Below are 18,442 nucleotides of genomic sequence, written 5' to 3' on the forward strand. Positions count from 1 at the left end.
ATATTGAATTATAGCCTATAGATGTCCTAGGCAATCCCATAATGAAGTCCATACAGATATCTTCCCACTTCCAAGATGGAACTGGCAAAGAATGTAATGGACCTGCAGTCTTTATATGAACCGCTTTGATTCTCTGACAAGTATCACATTTGGCCACATATTGAGCTATTTTTATTTTCATTTTGGTCCACCAATATCTCTTTCTCAGATCATGATACATTTTGTTGCTACCTGGATGAATAGAGTATCTTGTAGAATGAGCTTCATCAAGAATCTACTTTCGCAGCTCTGGACTTTTGGGTACTACCAATCTATCTTTGAACCATATGACATCAGATTCATCAATATTGAAACATGTTGGTTTTCCAGATTTGACTTTATCTTTGATATAGGCTATACCCTTACTTTTCTGTTGAGCAACAATGATCTGATCTTTGATAGTGGACTCAACTACAATATTGGGCAGGGAACCTTGTTCTATAATTTGTAAATTCAAATGCTCTATCTCTTGACATAATGTTCGTTGCATAGGTTTCACAGTCAGACAATGGCAATGACTCTTGCGACTCAGGGCATCGGCAACCATATTAGCCTTGCTCAGATGATAATGCACTTCTAAGTCATAATCTTTAATAAGTTCTAACCATCTTCTTTGCCTCATATTCAACTCTGACTAAGTGAAGATATATTTTAGACTTTTGTGATCCATATAGATATGACCGATATTGCCCAATAAATAATGTCACCAAACCTTGAGTGCATGAACAACAGCGGCTAATTCAAGATCATGGGTGAGATAATGTTATTCATGCTTCTTGAGTTGTCTAGAAGCATACGCTATAACTCTGCCTTCTTGCATAAGAACACAGCCAATACCAATTCTAGATGCATCACAATAGATATCAAATGGCCTCTCGATATCAGGTTGTGCTAATACTGGTGCAGTTGTCAACAACTTCTTTAATGTTTGAAAGGCCTTTTCACATTCTGTTGATCATACAAACTTAGTTTGATTTTTTAGCAGTTCAGTAATTAGCTTCGCAATTCTAGAGAAGTCAGGGATGAACCAACGATAATATCCTGCCAATCCTAGAAAACTACGAACTTGATGAACAGTGGATAGGATGCTCTCCTAGTTAAGGACTTCTTCTACCTTGCTCGGATCAACAGCTATACCTTCAGCAGATAACACATGACCTAGAAATTGTACTTTCTCTAACCAGAATGCACATTTACTGAATTTGGCATATAATTGGTGGTCTCTTAATTGTTGTAGAACAATGCGGAGATGTTCCGCATGTTCCTCTTTGCTCTTAGAATAGATAAGAATATCATCAATGAACACCACTACAAACTTATCCAACTTGGACATGAAAACTGAGTTCATCAGGTACATGAAATGAGCCAGGGCATTGGTCAGTCCAAAAGACATGACTAAATACTCATATAGACCATATCGGGTAGTAAACGCTGTCTTCGGCACATCTTCTCATCTGATCTTAATCTAGTGATAGTCTAATCTCAAGTCTATCTTCGAGAACACCTTAGCTTCCGCAAGTTAGTCAAAAAGCAAATTAATTCGGGGTAAGGGGTATTTGTTCTTTATGGTGACTTCATTTAACGACCGATAGTCAATACATAACCTTAAGGTTTGGTCCTTTTTCTTCACGAAGATAGCAGGGCATCCCCAAGGTGATGAACTGGGTTGAATAAAACCCTTGTCTAATAACTCTTGTAGTTGAATCTTTAATTCTGCTAGTTCTTTGGGTGTCATCCTATATGCTCTTCTGGACACAGGTGTCGTTCCTAGTTTCAGATCAATTCTAAACTCTACGTCTCTGGTCTGGTGGTAGACCATACAGATCATCAGGGAAAGACATCCGTAAATTCATATACCACCGAAATTTTCTTAGCTTCTTCAACAGTAGTTGCATAGACTGTTCCAACCGTACTCTTAGGAAAGGAAAGTTGGATGAGAAGTTGGGATTTTGCTGTCAGATACATTTACCCTTATGGTTCTACGCATGACATCTATGATAGCCCCATGTTGAGTTAACTAGTTTATACCAAGGATCACATCTATATCTTGATCCTTTAATATCAGCATGTTGATAGGGAACTCATGTCCTCCTAAATCAATAGGTACATGCTGAACTATCTCCCTTGTATAGATTCATCCCCCAGACGACTGTATATGATATGGTTCTTTTATTTCTCTAATAGTTATCCCATGCTTCACAACAAATGTACGATTGATAAATGTATGGGATGCACCAGAATTAAATAAGGTAATTGCAGGATGCTTGGTAATGGGAAATATACCCATCATTACTGGTTCTTCTTCTAGAATAGATTCCACCTGAGTATAGAAGACCCTTCCAGTTTTCTTCTCAGCCTGACCCTTCTGACTGTTCTGAGCATTGCCCTTGTACTGATTCTGAGCTTGAGTAACAGGGGCTTTAGGTGCATCAGGATTATTCTTCCTAGGATATGACATTCTTGGGAAAAGTGTCTGGGTTTACCACAATTATAACATGGATATTTATGATTCTAGGGAGTAGCAGTGCAGTTTGCATCATTTGTATTCTTTTGCTGTTGCTGTGCTTGATGAGGATAAGGCGTATTAGTTGCAGGGCGAATAAAGATTTGTTGCCTGCTTTGGCTTTGTTGTGGGCAGAATGGCGCATGGCCATGATTCTGAGGATGGTAGACTATCTTTTGACGCTTTCCACTTGACGATTCGGAAGCAGATACTCTCTTTTTCTTCGCCTCCTTGTGTCGGCGGTAATTCTCCTTTGAAGCGATAGCAATGTTGATTGTCTCATGATAAGTTGTGTTGCCACAAGTTGCCATCATGGTCTGAAGTTTAGTGTTCAGGCCTCTAAGGAAATGATTCTTCTTCTTCCTAGTCAGTATTTACATACTCTATAGCATACTGTGACAAGTGATTGAAGCACCCAACATATTGCATCACCAGGTGCTCCCCTTGCTTAAGAGCCAAGAACTCTTCTAACTTCATGGTCATCACATCATCTGGAATATAGTGTGCCCTAAAGGCATCCTTAAACTTTGTCCATGTGATTTGGTGATCAGCGGGCTATACAGCTACCAAATTTGCCCATCAGGCACCAGCAGCTCCTCGGAGTTGCTGTGCCGCAAACCTTGGTTTCTGAATCTCGATATAGTGAATTAGCTCAAACTTTTGCTCTATTGTCCTAAGCCAATCATCAGCTTCTAAAGGCTCTTCTGCCTTAGAGAACATAGGAGGACGTGTATTGGTAAAATCAACATAGATTGATTCGTCATTTCCATTATTATGGTGGCCACGATTAGGGTGTGGTGCCTATTGGTTCTGAGCCAATTCCCTTAACAACCTAGCATTATCTGCCGTTGCATTGACAAGTGCGGCTATGGCATCTGCCATAGTTGGAGGCATTGGTGGAGGATTTGGGATATCATCCTGGTCGTGCGAGGTACTTACACCAGCTCGGGTGATAGGATGAGGCATCTGTTAGAGAGACACAGTTTATGTACATTATTATTTATTGAAAGCAGTTAAAAGGTTTCATGCTACAAAGGGTTACTTATTTATATTACATGTCTTGTATCCCACAAGACAACCCTGGTTTACTAGAAAAGTAGTAAAGGAACTATTACTACTCCTAGCTCTCAATCATCAGCGTCCGTGTTCATACCAGAACGAAACCTCATCTTCATCTGAGAAGTACACTAATTCCTCAGGATCCTCCTCATCATCGTAGGATTTCTCCTAGATCTACAATCATTTCTTCATCTGTAACTTCACCATCCCCATGAGGAGGATGAAGTTGAGCGTACATCATGTGAACATTCTCATGAAGAATGGCGTTGTCCATCTCTAGGTCTTCTACATAGAACTCCAACTCATGGATGCATTCGTTGGCCGCATCCTCTCGTGTCTAGGCTTCATTCCGCAGCTCAGTATTCTTGGTGATGTCCCTTCGCATTTCCTCCAGCTTCTCTTGATCTTTGGCATGAGCTCGATGAAGAGTGTTAAGCTCCATGGTAAGGTTCTCGATGTTGGTGGGATTACTTGAAGATCCTTCATCTCCTAAGGTCCTGGAACTTCCTTCACTAAGCTTGTGGTTTCACGGTGCCAACTAGTGATGAGGGACTCCGTGAGGTCTAGTGGACTTGTGTGCGGTTATCTTAGTCTTTGCCATAGCCTGTAGAATTTAGGGTAGGACTATAAGAATAGCTTGAGGATAAAGGAGGTTAGCAAGAATGGGATTGACATTACTTACCCAACCACTTTTAAGGAGAATTATTATGCAAGGTGTTCAAGCATGATGCATGAATCGATCTTACGAATCTAGGTACAAAAGATTTATATAATCAAAAGTACTAGATTTTCAATATATAGGACAAACCTAATCATATTATCCGTCATGAACTTTCAAATAAGATAGTATTGAGGCTAGATCAGAGATAAGAAGAAAGAAATTTGAACTTTAAAATATCAAGTTTACTTTCTTTGATCCAAATCAATTTGAAGGTTTTCCAAAGTAACCTACAATGATCTTAGATAGGACCTGCTCTGATACTAGCTGTGGTAGAATCTCCTAAGAGATCAGGATCCATGTGTATCTATCGTTGTCTCAACAGACCTCTGATAGCAGTACACTGAGTTTCCAACTAATTTAACAGGTCTGTCGGGTGTCCTCAGAAAACCCTGAATCATCCATGAATCTTTTCCAAACAGGATCCCAATCACAGACATTGCAGATTACAATAGTTTATTCAAATATATACATCAGAGTAAAATATAGCGGAAGTCTTACGATAACATAATTTACAAACCAGTTGTTTCAAACTTACAAAACCATAAGTGTCATACAACCATAGTAGCAGAATAATATTACATTAACATTATTTATCATACAAACTAGTGCCTTGTCCAAAGGCCATTCATCATTCCTCATCGTCATCGACTTCAAACACTGACATGCAGCAGGGACCAAAATAAGCCTGCGCATGCGACTCTCCTGCAACAAGGGTTAACAAACCCTGAGTACAAAGTACTCAACAAGACTAACCTGATGTAAAGGGGTTGTAAGACTTTAGAGATGCAGGTGTTGGGGCAAGGTAAGGATGTAGCAAGATTCAAAAGTTCTTTGCCAACAGCTTACTATTCTTGATCCTATTTTCAAGTTTTTCCCTTAAGTCTTCTTAGTTCATTATCTCAAACTAAGTGTTCATATCCCATGTTCCAATCCTTTTTATTCCATTCTTTTTCTCAAATTTTAGTAATTCACCAGTCCTGCATTGCTTCTGTAATGAAACGAGTCTCCATATCCACGGAGCACTGGCAATTCGAATTGATTCAAGTCCTAGCTAGGGATTCCTTATCACATGACATATGTAGAACTTAATCTTGCAAATATCAACCTCGCTACCAGATCCTCCTATACTAAGCCATCTCCACGCCACCCGAGAGCACAGCACACCTCAAATCCGGCCACATTCCAGCCATGAGGGTACATGATACTCCCGCCATCTCTCCACTCCCAGTGCATGGGCATTCGTCTTAGTATTGGATTAGCCGAAGTAGGCTTACTGGAGTATGTGACCAGTACTACAAAGTGTCTTGTTCAAAAGATCCACAATGAGTGGCCTTTAAGCGACGTAGTCAGCAACATTACCCAACATTCAGGATAAGCCACCCGACTAGTCTCTAGTTCATTCTATCTTTTTTCTTTCTTTGGACAGAATGTCATCTTTGAGTGTATCAAAACTTTTACTTTGAAAGCCTACCATAAAGCATACTAAGCATTCCACGTCTTTGTAAATGAAATCATCTTCAAGGATGGTAAACAATTAACAAGGTAGGCAATGCATCAAGTAGGTAACATTTGAATTAATCAACTTAATACAATAGGTAACATAGGTGATAAACTTTTCAAAGTAAACAAGGTAATGGTTTAATGCATAAACCGGGGCTTGCCTTCGTTGACGATCTCGGGTTCTGGATTAGTACCATAAATATCGAATCCCGAGACAACTGGGGATTCTTCCACAACTTGCTCAACTAGGATCGATTCACTCTCGGTTTCTACACCAAATAATAACATATGCTTCAATATAATGATAATGTAAACATGATACTTTCTTGGTACATGAAATATAATAACACCTTGAGTACAACTGTCCTTCACGGTACAGTTACAAGCCAACAAAACCAACTTGTAATTCTACCATCAAGGACCACACAAGTGACTTGACCAAATTGATCTTGAAACCCTACTGGTCACCAAACATGACCAAAACAAGATCAAACACTAATCTAACACTTAGGGTTTGCTTTTATTCATTTTTGAATTAATTTGGAAATAAGCCCAAAAATAAACTTGTTCCAAATGACCTCAAAATTTTATGTAAGCTTCCTCATGACAAATTAGTGTACCAAAACAAATTTCATAATTTTTGGAATTATACAGTGGCCTACAAAAATTATGGAAATTATATTTATCAATTAATTAAGCAATTTTCATCACATTCAAAAGGTACTGTAAATCAATATTTCATATTTTTCCTAAATAATATTCATCACAGAGAGGTCACACAAAATTTTTCAGTAATTTTTGGAGCTCTAAATAAATCTACACAAAAATAACAAAAACAAACACTATTCATCTATTTCTGAAAATAGAAAAAAATCCATTTGAACTACACAGTCGCTGACATACGGGACCCACTTGTCATCCCTAACCTTCGGCATTGACCACTGGCGACGACGGTGCTGACCGGCGCTAACTCACCGACGATGAGTCTAACGGCGAAGGCAAAGGCACCACAACGTTCACAAGGACTAGGCGCATCGATCTGTGGCATTACGGAGGTTGATTACGACACGGAACAAGACTAATGCCGGCCATGGTGGATGTGGCAGCACGACAATGCTACGCCGGCGGAACAAGGCTGGTAACGGTGAAACAAAGAGTCCATGAAGCATCAGTGGCTCACCCCGAATGTGTTGAAGCAACGAGCGAGACCGGAGAAGCTATGGTGACGCGTTTCGACGGTGACAGGGATCACGGTGGAGCGAACCTCGTCGATGATGGCGTTCCAATGACTGCAGTGGGCAAAACGACTAAGCAAGAATGGATTAAGCACTATAGCATCGAGACGAAGCTGTAGAGACAACTATCAAGGGCAACGGCTCACCAGATGATGCTGGCCGCGATGAAATGGAGCTTCGGTCGAGGTCGCCGACCGCGAGGAAGAAGAGTCATTAGCGGCGGTTCTCGGTGGACTCAGACAACCACAGTTGGTGGGATGGGTTCACAAGGAGGAGACAGAGTTGGAACACTGCTTTGTCGAGGCTGGTTTGGGCTGAGGAAGCGAGAGGAGCTCGCCCAAGTTGAGGCGGTGGCGTCGGGAAATAGAGAAGAGAAAGAAAAACAGACGACGGCATCGGGGCTTTATAGCGCGGCCAAGAGAGCGAGGGGGTGACACGCAGTGAGCCGCTCATGCCAGCGCGAAGCCGAGGGCGGCCACGGGCGCGCCTGGAAGGCCAGAGAAAGGACGCCGGCGGTGGTCGTGCTACTGTTCAGAAGAATTACAGAATTGCCACTGAGTTCATTTTACAAATTACTCTCAAATTTGTATAACAACTCAAAAATATCCAAAAATAAAAGTTGTTCAAAATCAAAAGTTCTACAACTTTGCTTAAATGAACATTTTCAAATTCTGCCTCCATTTTGAAATTTGAATTTAGGGTGCATTTGAGCATTTGAATCATTTCAAAATTACTCCTAATTTTATATGTAAACTTTAAAAACTTTGAATACCAAAGTTGATCCTTATAAAATAAGCTTCAACTTTGTTTTTTTGTCACACCCCCAAATTCCAAATGGATTTTGAATTAGACAAAAGAGGCAAAAAGGACTTTTATGGTTTGAATTTGAATTTAAATTTGATTTGTTTACCTTTTTACTTAACTTTGATTTTTGACAAGTAACATGGCCCATTAGGGTTGTTTGAGTCAATTGACACATGGTCTCACATGATCACATAAAATTTGACCCTTGTGGTCATGATCTTTATTTAGAGTTTTGAATCACATCACATAAAATAACAACTTATGAAATAAAGCTTATTTAGTAAATGCATTCAAAATTTTCTACTTTATGAATGCTTTGCAATGCATATGATGACATGTCAAGTTTTAGTGCTAGGTCAAAACACCAGAGGTGTTACAGTATTCCTTTAAAGCCTTCAATTCTAAGCCATTTTGGAAGTATTTTGTATACATGTATATGCACATCTAATTTTCAAATTTAACCACAAATTATCCTAAATGACATGTTTTCTCATGGGAAGATATAACTCTTTTCACATATAAGACAACAATACATTTTTATAGACATTATTACCTTGGACAAACCTGTACCTTGTGTATTTGTAATTGGAGAAAATAAATGATCCTTTTTTGTGGGCAGAAAATAAATGATTAAATTCTGTTTTTTGTTAATCTTTTTATGACAAAGAACATGGATTACTCCAATTGATTCATTTAAGGTATAAATGGGGTTGTTTCACCGGGATGGCTAATATTAAATGCCACATATAATACTGACAATTCATTAGTTGTAACCACTAAACGTACCTAACACTTTGGAAATGAAAACAGCATGAAGAAAAGTAGGTGTATTTGGTTTTGGCTATTGTCTAGTACTACAATATATAAAGTTTGCAATCTAAATTCAGTCTGTTCGTTTGTTGGTTTCAGCCAGGGCTTATCAGTCATGGTACAGTATTTTTCTCTCACAACAAATCAGTCATACAAACCAGCACAATCGACTTATCGACAGCAAACAGGCTGATTGAATACTTGAAGTCAGATCGAAACTTGGTACCAGAAATGATTGATATGAAAAAAACAGATTTAGTGAATGCAGCCGGATCTGAAAAAGCATTGCAATATCAGTGATGGACCAAAATCTAGGCAGGCAAGGCAGCAAATGCTCAGCGTTTCCACCACCGAAACGTGCACAGCATAAACTCGTTAATAACAAGCACATCCCAATCCAGACGCGCCTAGACTCTGCAAGCATATGCTATGCATCCGAACCACAATTGCAATTGCAACCCGGTCTGCCTAATCTGCCTGCTGCAAACATGCAATTGTATCGCCATTATCCACTGGCCACGGGGCAGGACAGGACCGCTCCATCCACGTGGTGCGGCACCAAACAATCAGCCCGGCACGTCGCCCGCTAGCTAGCCAGAGTGCCAGACCCAGCTACCGCCTCCAACTACAGGCAGGCAGGCAAGGGCCAACCACCCCGATGCCGGCCGAACCGATCGGTGGATTCCGATTCCATCCCTCGGCGCTGCTGTGCATTTGACCCCGCAGCGGCACCGGCGCACCGCCCGCGAATGTTGCGCAGGCAGGACACCGTGCCGAGACGAGACGAGACGAGACGCGACGGCCGTTGCTGCCGTCCCGTGGTCTCCGCGGCCTGCAGCCAGCTCAGAGCTCACGCACGCGCGCGCGCCCAACCCGGCCCTCGCCCAAAAAAACCAAAAACCATGCCAAATTAACTCCCTGCCACCCCCACCCCCCGTTCACCTCCTCCTCCAATTCTCCCCCAATTCCCACCCTGCGGAGGAGGCAGGGAGGAAGGCCGGACCGAACAGCCCGCCCACCGCCGGCTGCGGGACTGGGACAGGGCCTGGGGGCTGGCCGCCATTCGGTTGCTTGACCGCGCCGCCGCGGCGAGGGGGGCAGCGTCGCGTCGTCGGCCGGGATGGACGACCTCAAGCAGATCCTGGCGCGGCCGATCCAGCTCGCCGAGCAGGCAATAAAGTGGTCCGATGAGGCCTACACGTTCCGGCAGGAGTGCATGGAGCTCAAGGCCAAGGTCGAGCGCCTCGCTGGGCTGCTCCGCCAGGCCGCGCGCGCCGACCTCTACGAGCGCCCCGCGCGCCGCATCTTCGACGACACCGAGAAGGCGCTCGACAAGGCGCTGGCCCTCGTCGACAAGTGCCGCGCCCACGGCCTCGTCCGCCGCGTCTTCACCATCATCCCCGCGGGCTCCTTCAAGAAGATGACCAACCAGCTCGACAACTCCGTCGGCGACCTCTCCTGGCTCCTCCGCGTCTCCTCGTCGGCCAACGACGACGACGACTTCGACGCCCACATCGGCCTCCCGCCTATCGCGCAGAACGAGCCCATCCTCTTCCTCATCTGGGAGCAGATCGCCGTGCTCTACACCGGCAACCTCGAGGCCCGCGCTGACGCCGCCGCCAGCCTCGTCTCGCTGGCGCGCGACAATGACAGGTACTCGAAGCTCATCATAGAGGAGGACGGTGTGCCGCCGCTGCTCAAGCTCGTCAAGGAGGGGCATCTCGAGGGCCAGGAGAACTGCGCGCTCGCCATCGGCCTCCTGGGCCGCGATCCGGAGTGCGTCGAGCAGATGGTCCAGGCCGGGGTGTGCCTGGCCTTCGCCAAGGTGCTCAAGGAGGGCCCCATGAAGGTGCAGGCCATGGTGGCCTGGGCCGTCTCGGAGCTCGCTGCCAACCACCCCAAGTGCCAGGACGCCTTCGCGCAGCACAACGTGATCCGGCTGCTCGTCGGCCACATCGCTTTCGAGACGGTGCAGGAACACTCCAAGTACGCCATCACGTCCAAGATGTCAATACATTCCGTGCTAATGGACAAAAAGAACAGCACCGGTTCTGCAGTTCAGCCGGACTTACTGGATGCAGGGGAGCACGGCGGCGGCATGAGGTATCCCGGCTGGCCACGCTTCCCAGAGCAAGAATGAGATCCACAGTTTGGTGCAGTCCACCATGGCTGCCAAGTCTAATGGAGGCAGTGGTAAGCACAACATACCTACTAATGGTGGTGTCGTGGCAACGAAGCAGCACAATGCGTCATTGTCAGGAACGAGTACAAGGGGCAGGGAGTTCGAGGACCCTGAGACAAAGGCATACATGAAGGCCAATGCAGCTAAGGCGTTGTGGCAGCTTGCCAAGGGAAATGCAGCCATCTGTAAGAACATCACAGAGTCAAGGGCTCTGCTCTGCTTTGCTGTTCTTCTTGAGAAAGGTGAAGGTGACGTGCAATATAATTCCGCAATGGCTCTCATGGAGATCTGCTGCGTGGCCGAGCAGAATTCCGACCTACGACGATCAGCATTCAAGCCAACTTCTCCTGCTGCCCGGGCTGTTGTTGACCAGCTCCTACGTGTTGTTGAGAAGGCTGAGTATGATGATCTCCTAATTCCCTGCATTATCTCACTAGGTTGCTTGTCCAGAACCTTCCGTGCTACAGAGACTCGGATTATTGGACCATTGGTGAAGCTTCTTGATGAGAGGGAAGCAGATGTCTCTCGAGAAGCAGCAATTGCCCTGACCAAGTTTGCGTGCACGGATAATTACCTGCACGTTGACCATTCTAAAGCGATCATCAGTGCAGGCGGAGCGAAGCACCTAGTTCAGCTTGTGTATTTCAGTGAGCAGGTGGTTCAGATTGCTTCACTCACCCTTGTATGCTACATTGCACACAATGTCCCAGACAGCGAGGAGTTGGCACAAGCAGAAATCCTCACGGTGCTCGAATGGGCTTCCAAGCAAGCTTACATGATGCAAGACCCAGTAATAGACAACTTGTTGCTAGAAGCAAAGATCAGATTGGAACTGTATCAATCCAGAGGCGCAAAAGGCTATCATTAGATTACCTGCTGTGGAAAGGCATGAAAGAGGAATTTTAAGGCGTTCTTCTTTGGATTGGCCAAGTACTGTATATACATCCAACGGCTTCTATCTATACTCTGGCTAAACCTTTTTGATTCCCGGCATGGCAAAAGTTGTTGATGTTACACCTCTGGTTGGGTTCTCGATACAGGGAAGTTTTGTTTGTAGGCTTGGATGTTCAGAACTCCAATTCCGCTTGTTGGTGGTATAGTTTTTGGGAGATTAGCATCTTGTACTCTCTTTGGCCTAATGATGTATCGTGTATATTACATTTCACTCATCAATCTGAAAAATTTTCTTAAATCCAAGACCATAATATTATTTTCGTGCACTTGACCCCATGGTTTTCTTTGACTCTTTCTTGTAGGTATCATTTGAATTCAGAAATTTGCTAATTTTGTTTTATGTCCACTTGCTGACTATGCACCCCCCATTCCTTTATGTTTCATGCTCAGTTGGAGGTCGTGATCTTCACATTGTTGACTCATTCATCAGAGAAGTTTTCTTATAACTGAGTGTAAATTTTTCCTTGCATCTGACCTCATGCTCGCTTGACTGTTTCTTGTAAGTAGCATCTGAAAAAGAAGGTTGCAGTTATGTTCTACCGTTCAGTTCTTGACAATGTGCCTCATTCCTTTATGCTTAAGGTGTAATATGAGGTTCTAATCCTGTCCATTCACTAGTCAACAGTATACTTTACCACATGTTCAGTTTTCCAACTGCCAGTCTCATGTTCTAATGTACTTGTGTCTTTGGATTGTCTGAAACTGAACAGTTGAAAATGCCATTTGTCAAAAATGTCGAGAAGTCTAGCATTGTCTGGTTCTTGTCCCGCAGTTCTTCCATCAATCCAGTACCAAGAACAGGTAATTTTGCTTCAAAACCTTCATGTAAGATGACCTGTGATGTATGGCCTAGTATTTTGCCTACCTTTAAGGTGCCCCATTGTTTCTCCAAACCCCCCAAAAAAGTAGTCAGTTTCTTGTTATGTGATGTGACCTTTTGATCAATTATCCACTGACAAAAATGTCTCAGCAAGGACCAGCTGATTCTGTTGTAACTTTCTGTTTCCCTATGATTGGTTTTGCATCGTTCCAAGATAGCATTGAACTTTTTCGGTGTGCACGAAACATGGTTCAGGGTATTTTCTCCTTTTCAGTATCTTTTGTTTTGTGCACATTTCATCTTGGCTTTGGATCTCAATCTTGATTCCATAATTATTCTTTTTCCTCCCCATGCAGGTCAGGTCCTCTGTTGTTCACAGTAGCAGACGGTCCTGCGGTAGGAACTGGACGTGAATCAGTGCATGTAGCGTGACCACCATGTGGAGCTCTTCCATTCTTTACAGTACCAATATCTGTCCTGTTTCCTGATTTGGTTGTTTCCTGCTTTCCTTTGGACCCGTCACTGCCAACTCACTATTCGGATCGGTGGGGTGGTCCATCTCCCTGGACATGGTTGTGTTCTTGAATGGTTTTCCTTTCATTTGCTTCGAGGCTTGCAGTTTGACAGATTTATCTTGTGTGCAGAGGAGGCCAATTGTCAAAACTGCGCCTCCTCTGAATATTGTATCTAGCGAACTGTCGTATACTCGTATGGAAAGCACCAAGAGATGTACAGTAAATTGATTTTTTTTTTTAAAATCTATATAAACGGCATTACTAGGGGTACTTGGGCCGGTGTGAATTGGGATAAAGCTGCAATGCGGGCTACCTTTTACGTGGACCGCTCAATGGGCCTGGGCGTGTTCACGTTAGCCTGCCAACCATCTCACGAGGGAGGAGGAAAAGGCCAGCATGCCGGCTAAATAGGAAGTCCAACTTGGTTTTCGATTTTCGAATACCATGGTCCTGTCTGGCTAGTACTCCCTCCGTTCCAATTTTTTTTTCCAAATTATAAGTCGGTACATCAAATTTACAATGTACGTAGATAACAAATTTGATATACCAAAAAAGTTAAAGCGACTATAATTTGGAACGGAGAGGAGTAACTCATAGCTAATAGTCTCTCTAGTCCATTAATAAATAGATTCCTATAGTTGTCTTAAGTCAAACTTTTTAAAACTTTGAATGAATTTCAAGAAAAAATGTTAAGATTTATGGTATCAAATTAGTATCATTAGATTTACAATAGAATATATTTTCATAATGTACTTATTTTATGTCATAGATGTTGTTACTCTTTCTTATAAAATTAGTCAAACTTAAAAATTTTTGACTGACACTGACTCTAGAAATTGATTTATTTAGGGACGGAGGAGAGTATTAGCTAACTAACTATGAGCTGTTAGTTAGTTGACCTAGCTAGTAAAATTGTTGTTAGGTGGATAACAATTAGGCCTCATTTGGAATGGAGGAAAAACAAAGTATTCAAATTCGTATGAATTGGTCCTCCTCTTGCGGTCTTTGGTTTGTAGGAATTAATAATAGGATTTCTAAAGGAAACTTTCCTTTCCCTTTAATTGCACAGAGAAACTATAGGAAGAAAACAATCCACTTAGACCTCATGGAAAAATTCCTATGTACAAAGAACAAGGCAAAACAGTGTATTTCCAGGAGCAGCTTGTGTGTTTAATCAATGGGAGTGAAATGGAATAATTAGGTTGATTAAGAAAGCAAGTTCTATTTACTCCTCAAATTCTTTTGAAATGGAGGAAAAATGAAGGAAAAACAAAGGATTCAAATTCCTTCGTGTAGCAGCCTTTGGTACGTAGGAGGCAAGTTCTATTTACTGAATTGCTCATAGGAATTGTAAAGGAAACTTTCCTTTCCCTCCAATTCCATAGGAAAAGTACAGAGAAAAAACAATTCACCTAGACCTCATGGAAAAAAAAATGCTATGCACAAGGAACTAGGCAAACAATAGATTTATGGGAGCAGCTTATGTCTCATCAAGGGAGTGGAATACAGTAATTAGGTTAATTAAGAAAGCAGTTCTATTCTACACCGAAGGTCCTTTTAAGATTCCTACGTTTCTCCTTTGCCTATCCAAATATCTTAACGTAGAAAATTCCTATGTTTTTTATTCCTCTATTTTGCACTTGCATTCCTATCTTATTCTTATGTTTTATCATTCCTGGATTCCAAAGATGTGTAAATGTTACAGATATTTTTCGATCGCATTCGAGACCGAAACCGCTTAGAGGAGCTCAGATCTTTCTGTTTCCGAGGTCGGATATTCTAAATCCGATACTGTACCCGTATCCGAACACTCAAAGCGTATATTTATGATGACGATATCCAATTGTATTCTATATGACATAGCTGATATTATCCACGTTCAAATCCAATTAGAAATATGAAAACAAATATAATATCGGTAATATCTGTCCGTATCCGATCCATTTGCATCCTAAGGCCCCATTCGGCTTGCTGAAACATGGCTGAAACTGACTGAAAACACTATTCTGGCTGAATTATTGTGAGAGAAAAATACTGTTCCGGCTGAAAAAAGAAGCCGAACAAGCCGGCTTCTGATAAGCTGAACGGGGCCTAAGGCTCGTCCGCCCAGGAAATGCTTAAACCAAGTCGGAGGTTAGAAAGTTTGAATCTTTTGCCCGAACGCTTCAAAGGCCCCGTTCGCGTGCCTTTAAACCCGACTTGATTCGCTTCTTTTTTTATCCAGAACATTGTTTCCCTCTCACAAATTTCTCCAAATTCATTCAGATTCCTCCATAATTCTTCCAAGCGAACGGGGCAAAAAAAAAAAAAAAAAAGGAGAGCGTGACTCGACGTTACTCCGTACTACAGTATATAAACTGGGCAAGACTATGGATTTAACACGTTGCATAAACGGGTGTAGGCAGAAAGAAATAACATTGAATTTTTTCCATAGAAATGTGTATTACATTTCACCCGTGGATCAATGAGATGGAAGCAGAGTGTATTTTCGCCCCCCATGTCGGGTGAACAGTCGTGAAGCTGCGAGCCTGTGATCGCAGAGATGGGATAAAGATATGAAGAAATGTACTCCCTCTAGGAAAATGCAATTTTACTGAGTTATCGATCGATTATAGATTAAAAAATATTAATATTTATGGTATCAAATAAATATTATTAGATTAATTATGAAATGTATTTTTATAATACATTATTTCAGAGTCGTAAATATGAATAATATTCGTTAGAAATTTGATCAAATATAAATCACTTTTGATAGCACGTGACCCGTAGTTGCGTTCTGGACAGAGCGAGTAGATGCCGATGCGCACACAATTCAATTGGCACTTGGCAGCGAATTCCAGGCTCACAGTGAGATTCTCCGCCGCGAATCCCGCTTGGCGGCCGCCCTGACCGGCGGCTGTGGGTGGGGGTGGGGGTGTGGGGGTGACGAATGTCTCGAGCAAGACTGCAGCTCCACGCATAGGCCATGCGCATCTCCTCTAGATCCACGATGCCGATGTTCCCTCTCCCCGTTTCAATGCCTTCGCTTCAAGCTTCTGTAAAGACGAGTAGATCGGTGATGTAGCGTAAAGTGACCATGGTAAAAACATTAAGTGATCATCATTAGAATTTGACGCCACAGCACACATCGGTAATTATGCATTCTTGCTACCGGGTTTATCTTCTTCCCCTCCAGCGTTTCATAAGTTGCAATCTTGCATACTGGGCGTGCACATGAGATGCTGGCTGTTTCTGGCTGACGACTGACGCAAACCACGTGGAGGCCTCCGATTGGGAGGTTCACACTCGAACGTTGTGCCAGCTGCATCAAGGGCCAGTGGCAGAGGCGCCACGAGAACGAGACAGCGCTGTCCGATGCAGTCATGCAGCAGCCGTATTGATGCGGTTGATGAGTGTACAGGACAACCTGTTGACCGAACACTGCGTCCCTGAACCCCCCTACACGGGCCACCGTCCATCACGAGCTTCCATGTCCGAGCCCTGCTCTTATAAGTCGGCACATGATTGCATCGGCCCCGCCTACAAACTCCAAACAAATCAAGAACGAAGCACTGAGCAACCGTCTCCTCTGATCAAGCGAGCACTCCAGCTTTCTGCAATGGCGATCCATCTGATGCTTCCCATTTCTATCCTTCTGAGCTCACTCTCCGGTACGACGCCGCCACCCTTGATGTTGTGTTTGCTGTCCACGATCCTTCCTTACAATGCCGTGTTTGCTGCGTTGTGCAGGGGCCATGGTGTCCGCGACGACGTTCACGCTGACCAACTCCTGCGGCTACACGGTGTGGCCGGGGCTGCTGTCGAGCGCGGGGTCGCCACCGCTGCCCACCACGGGCTTCGCGCTGGCGCCGGGGGAGTCGCGCGCTGTGGACGTGCCCGCGGCGTGGTCGGGCCGCATATGGGGCCGCACGCTGTGCGCCGCGGACGACCAGGGCTCCGGCCGGTTCGCCTGCGCCACGGGCGAGTGCGGGTCGGGGACGATGGAGTGCGCGGGCGGCGGGGCCGCACCGCCCACCACGCTCGCGGAGTTCACGCTGGACGGCGCCGGCGGGAACGACTTCTACGACGTGAGCCTGGTGGACGGGTCCAACCTGCCGATGGTCGTGGTGCCGCAGGGCGGCGCCGCCGGGGCCGGCGCCACCTGCGGCGCCACGGGGATGCCTGGTGGACCTCAACGGGCCGTGCCCCGCCGACCTCAGGGTGGTGGGCTCCGACGGCGCCGGCATCGCCTGCAAGAGCGCGTGCGGGGCGTACGGGCGGCCCCAGGACTGCTGCAGCGGCGACTACAGCACCCCCGCCACGTGCCAGCCGTCCGCCAGCTCGCAGTTCTTCAAGAACGCCTGCCCGCGCGCCTACAGCTACGCCTACGACGACGCCACGTCAACCTTTACCTGCACCTCCGGCACCGCCAGTTACCTCATCACGTTCTGCCCAAGCATCTCCAGGTAACAAAGCCAACTACCAATAAGATCATGCATTTTGGTATGAATGGAACAAATGATAGATCAAAGAACATGCATGTACGTGATTTAACGTTTATTTATCATTGAGATGTCAAATGCGTGTGGTTGACACAATGACAAGTCGTGTCACGCGCGTCACGCCCAAGCAAACGTTGCAAACTCACCTCCCTGCCGTTGCCTTGTCGCTAACTCAACTTTTTGTCTGCATTGCACCAGCCTCAAGTCGTCCGTGAGCAGCAGCAGCACGAACCCGGCCGGCCTGCCTCTGGTCAACGACACGGTCTCCTTCGCCGGCCGGGGAGACGGATCCTCGTACCCGTACGCCTACGCGTCGGCGCCGTCCAGGTCGGCTCCGTGCGACCTCGCGCTCGCGGCCGCCGCGTTCACGTGGCTCTGCGTCGCCCCGCACCGCCGGCTGCGGTTGTAGAGCGAGCAAGGCCACGCGCCATGGGCCGTCGTCCCCCCGCCGCCCCGCGTGCACCGCCCACGCCCAGCGCCGAGGCACAGGGGCACGGCAGCCCTCGTGCAGGTGCAGCCGCGCGGGCGCCCATCCCGGTCGGCCTGGACGCTTTGACCTCGGGCCATATTGCTAATTGTACAGATTATTATTAGTTTATTTCGGATCGAGGAGCATGATTTCGCTGTACCGGTGCAGACCTGGATTGATTAGTTGGGATTTGGGATAGGAGTGGTCGAATGGAGTGAGTCTGTGAGTGGCATCTTCAGTTTCAGATTGAGAATTCAGAATGCAGCAACCAATTCGATTGTGGCATTGTTTAGTTGGGTGAAATTTGGGAATTTGGCTACTGTAGTACTTTCGTTTTTATTTGGCAA

General features: G+C 45.0%; 2 pseudogenes; both read left to right on the forward strand.

Annotated features, from left to right (window-relative positions):
• The first annotated feature begins 9,448 nt into the window (after positions 1–9,448).
• Positions 9,449–12,065, forward strand: LOC136552201 (uncharacterized; annotated as a pseudogene).
• Positions 12,066–16,689: 4,624 nt separating this feature from the next.
• On the forward strand, positions 16,690–18,160 carry LOC136552202 (thaumatin-like protein 1b; annotated as a pseudogene).
• Positions 18,161–18,442: the final 282 nt, after the last annotated feature.

Source organism: Miscanthus floridulus, chromosome 4, assembly GCF_019320115.1.
Source record: "Miscanthus floridulus cultivar M001 chromosome 4, ASM1932011v1, whole genome shotgun sequence".
Lineage (NCBI taxonomy): Eukaryota > Viridiplantae > Streptophyta > Magnoliopsida > Poales > Poaceae > Miscanthus > Miscanthus floridulus.